Source organism: Amblyomma americanum, chromosome 9, assembly GCF_052857255.1.
Source record: "Amblyomma americanum isolate KBUSLIRL-KWMA chromosome 9, ASM5285725v1, whole genome shotgun sequence".
Taxonomy (NCBI): Eukaryota; Metazoa; Arthropoda; class Arachnida; order Ixodida; family Ixodidae; genus Amblyomma; species Amblyomma americanum.
The window spans coordinates 66,652,545-66,657,607 of NC_135505.1; the positions used below are offsets into that span (position 1 = coordinate 66,652,545).

The 5,063-nt window shown below is 55.7% G+C and overlaps 1 pseudogene; it reads right to left on the reverse strand.

The window, feature by feature from the left end:
- Nucleotides 1–1,163: 1,163 nt before the first annotated feature.
- LOC144105780 (large subunit ribosomal RNA) lies at nucleotides 1,164–3,420 on the reverse strand (annotated as a pseudogene).
- Between the last annotated feature and the right edge of the window lie 1,643 nt (nucleotides 3,421–5,063).

A 5,063-nucleotide genomic window follows, 5' to 3' on the forward strand; every position in this document is an offset into this window, starting at 1 on the left:
CCTCAACCACAACAGGGCAGGGCACAGACACCTGCACCAAAGATGCCCTCTCATCCTCTTTGATAGAAATGATGGAACTTGGCTCATGCATTGTGGCCAACAGAGATGCCTTCTCATCCTTTTTGGTAAAAGTGATGGAACTTGGCTCATGCATTGTGTGCAGGGAGACAGGCTCATTTTGATCACCCCTGTCCCTTGCTAGCTGGGCAGGAATCGTTGAGGTTGAAATCTTGGCTATTTCAGGAGGCTGTGAAGCTATTGCTGAAGTCACAGCGCTTTGGAATGTCAGGCCCTTATGCATTTTTTCATGATGCACTTTTAATCCAAAGTAAGTCTTAAACGATTTGAAAACAGAACCGACAAGCTCTGGGCGAGGTGGGATCTGGAGCCACCGTTCCACCAGAGTCCCCACGACTGGGCCCCGCGCCACGAGAAAGTGGGGTGGCCGCCTCTCGGCAGCCACTTCTAAGTTTTATGTATTTTTCTGTAGCGCCACTTGTTTTAGGGACTTAAGGGTTGCTAGCCCCAAGGCTCCATATTTGCCCTCTCAGGATGTAGGGGACCTGGGCCAGAGTAGGGACTTAACATCCAGGTTCCCCTTCCTGTTCTTTAGCCCCAGTTTCCTGGGTTACCAGCTGGTACCTGGACTTGGGTCGATGGTCTCACCCAGAGGTCCGGAGGCGAACAGGGCATCAGGGCCGCTGGAATTGACCCTGGAGCGGAGATGTGATCCGCCACCAGACAGTTACTTTCGCCGTTTACCCGCGCTTTTTTGAATTTCTTCACGTTGACATTCAGAGCACTGGGCAGAAATCACATTGCGTCAGCACCAATGCTGGCCCTCGCAATGCTCTGTTTTAATTAGACAGTCGGATTCCCCCGGTCCGTGCCAGTTCTGAGTTGGCTGTTTTCTGCCGGCCGAAGCAAGAACCTCGGGCACGAAGCCCTCGGAACAAGCACAGCTGTGGCTTTCCACAGGAAGGTCCCGATGCTGGTCCAGGCTCGGCCGCACCGCTTTTGACGGCGGCGAGCCTCGCACAGTCCGGGTGCAGTGCCATTCCTGCTTCTGGACCCCAGCCCGACCGGCTCAGCCCTCAGAGCCAATCCTTTTCCCAAGGTTACGGATCCGTTTTGCCGACTTCCCTTACCTACATTGGTCTAGAGACTAGAGGCTGTTCACCTTGGAGACCTGCTGCGGATATGGGTACGGTCCGGCACGAAAATCACACTCCCTCACTCGGATTTTCAAGGGCCGACAGGAGCGCACCGGACGGCGCAAGAGCCGCACTGCTCTACGGAACCACCGTCCCTATTTTGGGGTGAACCCATTCCAGGGACTCGATCTCCTTACAGAGAAAAGAAAACTCTTCCCGCGGCTCCCATCGGCGTCTCCGAGCTGGTTTGCGTTGCCGCACTGGGCCTCGAAAGACGGATCTCCGTAGCCGGGTTCGGGACTGTTAACCCGATTCCCTTTCGGTTGCAGCGGGGCGTCTCCGATTCGACAGACAGAGCTGCACAAACGCGCCCGCTTCTGAAAGGATTTCTCCTTTCCCTAAGGACCGACTGACCCATGTTCAACTGCTGTTCACATGGAACCCTTCTCCACTTCAGTCCTCAAGGTTCTCACTTGAGTATTTGCTACTACCACCAAGATCTGCACCAGCGGCGGCTCCAGGCGGGCTCGCGCCCGACACCTTCAACGCCCACCGCTGCGGCCCTCCTACTCGTCGCGGCTTAGCACTCCCACTGTTCGTGCTACTCTGCCAGCGACGGCCGGGGATAGGCGCGACGCTAGAGCGCCATCCATTTTCGGGGCTAGTTGCTTCGGCAGGTGAGTTGTTACACACTCCTTAGCGGATTCCGACTTCCATGGCCACCGTCCTGTTGTCTTAAGCAACCAACAAACTTCATGGGTTCTCATGAGCATCCCGACTCGGGCGCCTTACCCCGGCGTTTGGTTCATCCCACAGCGCCAGTTCTGCTTACCAAAAGTGGCCCACTTGGCACTGTCATCGCAGCGAGAGGCCTCAACCCAGAAGGCCTCCCGTACACCCATTGAAAGTTTGAGAATAGGTTGAGGACGTTTCGACCCCAATGCCTCTAATCATTCGCTTTACCAGGTGTGACTGCTCTCTCATCGAGCGCCAGCTATCCTGAGGGAAACATCGGAGGGAACCAGCTACTAGATGGTTCGATTGGTCTTTCGCCCCTATACCCGGATCGGACGATCGATTTACACGTCAGAATCGCTTCGGACCTCCACCAGAGTTTCCTCTGGCCTCGTCCTGCCCGGGCATAGTTCACCATCTTTCGGGTGCCAACGTGTGCGCTCTCGCTCCGCCCCGGCGACAAGTGAGCGCCTGGGACGGGCCGTTGCTGCGCCCGAACCCCTGTGCGGTCCGGGATCGCAACGCGGCCCGCGGAGGGCCTTCACGTTTCATTGCGCCATTGGGTTTCGAGAGACCCATTGACTCGCGCACATGTTAGACTCCTTGGTCCGTGTTTCAAGACGGGTCGGGTGGGTTACCGACCTACTCGCCGCAAACCACGATAGCGCCTCCGCGCGAGAACTCCCCGCTCGCCCGGCTTCTCGCCGCCAGCCCGCCGCCACGGGACCAACCCGGACAACGAGAGGCAACAAGCTTGCCCAGCGGGTCCTCCGCTCCGATTCCAGAGGGCGTCATCGTTCGGGCCTCCCGACAGCCGGGAGAAGCCCATGGGGCCTGGACGGGGTGACGAACTCTTCGTGCACGGCAAGGTATAACTCCCGCGAACCGTCCCCGAGGGGACGAGCAGGGCACCTCCAGAGCCGGACTCAAAGTCGTACTTTTCCCATTGACCCGCGTCCGTCGCGGCGTTCTACCGGCGGTGGGAAGTGCGCACCCCGGAGACCGCGTCCGCGCATTGGCAGCCGGAACAGCCCCCCGAGAGGAGCCGTTTACCCGACGCCGCCAGCTCAGCAGTCGTCCGGAGACTGAATCCCACCGCTTTCGAGCTTCGAGAGCCAACCCGTTTTACTCTAAGCGGTTTCACGTACTCTTTAACTCTCTCTTCAAAGTTCTTTTCAACTTTCCCTCACGGTACTTGTTGACTATCGGTCTCTCGGTCGTATTTAGCCTTAGATGGAGTTTACCACCCACCTAGGGCTGCACTCTCAAGCAACCCGACTCACGGGAGGCTTCGTCCAGGGCGCGCAACGGCGGAGATGGGCCTGACACCCACTCTGGGACAAGCCCCTGTCAGGGGGACTTGCACCGTCGCAAACTCCCGGGAACGTTGCCTCCCATACACCACATTTCCCGACCGCCTGCAAGGACGGGGGATTCGGTGCTGGGCTAGGTCCCGTTTTGCTCGCAGCTACTCAGGGAATCCCTGTTGGTTTCTTTTCCTCCGCTTAGTGATATGCTTAAATTCAGCGGGTTGTCTCGCCTGATCTGAGGTCAACACAGATGTGCGCTCTCGCGTTCGATTCCGGCGCGGTCCAGCGCGCGCGCGCGTCCTTCCCCAATCCTCCGGCCGACGCCTTCCGCCCATTCCCCGCTCACAGTCGGCAGCACCCTCGGCGACTGCGAGCGAGACTGGAAGGCGCTGCTGGTCGGCGCTCGGGACCGCGCGCATGCTGTTCCTCAGCTTTCCTCACTTTGCTTACACAAGTGTTAGGGTCAGGGATCCGTGATCATGTGCAACGCTTACGTTTTTTCCCCCTGTTGTAACAAGAGGCCTGACGGAAACTAATCATCATGACAGAATTGTATTTATGGAATTGTCCTTTAACTTATGCCGAAACAGGTTGTTATGTAAACCAATGCTTTCATCTCTTTGCTTGCACCAGGGTTAGACAGGGTCAAGGATCCATGATCACGTGCAACGCACACGTTTTTTTTCCATGTTGTCACAAGAGGCCTGTCGAAAACTAGACATGCTAGAATTGCATTTCTGGAATATTTTTTATACCTTATGCCGAAACAGTTTGTTATGTAAACCAAAGCTTTCGTCACTTTCTTTACAGCAGGGAGGGACCTATTCCTGGTGTAAACAGCATGACGAGCAAGGGGAAAGGCCCGATGGGCAAAGTCGCCAACTTTTTTTTCTAAACGAGCATTCCACGTGACGAGCACCTGCCGCCCATGCCGGTCACAAGGCGCATGCTTTGCGAGCCAGACCTGAGACACGTGCACCGTTGTCGTATGCAGGGAGAGGTCTATTGAAAGTTGACTTTTCCCAGCACACAGAGGCGGAAGGAGTATTGGGTATTCTATGGAGCAATTGTTACGCGGTCCGGGGGCGAAAGGTTGCGGGAGGGAGGGAGGGACAGAGAGGAAGAGGCACTAGAAGCCTTACGACGTCTAGGGCTATCGTATGTCATACAATGCATTTATTTGTTATGTACTTTTCGTTTCTTGAAGTACAGGGCAGAGAAAAATAAGAGCGTCAGGTTTGACAATCGGCCCTTTTCACGACGCGACTGCGCATGCCACCATCCCGTGGCGGCGGTGTCGCGAAACATATTGGAAGTGTCGCGCGCGCCACTCGAGACCGGCCGTTAAAGAGTAAACAAACCGGCTTCCTACGCAGGATGCGTTGGTGCAGCCGTCAGGCGTTCAGTGCGACGCATTTCGCAATGCCTACGACATGTGTTGCATACGGCTGCAGTGCCCAATATGTAAAGGGAAGAAAAAACGAATTTTTTTACTTCTCCCCCTATCCTCTCTTCCTGTCCCCTCACCTCTTTCATTTCATTTCTTCATTCTGCCTGCTGTCCTTTATTTCCGCTGCCCCAGCTCAGGTGCTTCAGTATCGATGGCAGATGCCGGGGCTAGCAAAAATCTTTTCCTTCCTTTTTATTATTATTTTCAATAAAACCACTACCACCACCACCTTTCTGAATGCTTCCCGGGACCGCCTCCGACGGGAAGCGTGGATAAAAGCCTTTCGCCGGCTCGACGATCGTGGCCGCCATTGGGCACCACAAAACTGTGCGGGAATCACTTTGTGACAGGTACGGACGAGGTACTGTGGTTAAATGCGTGTGCAGTCTATCACGAAATGTTTCATTCATGGGC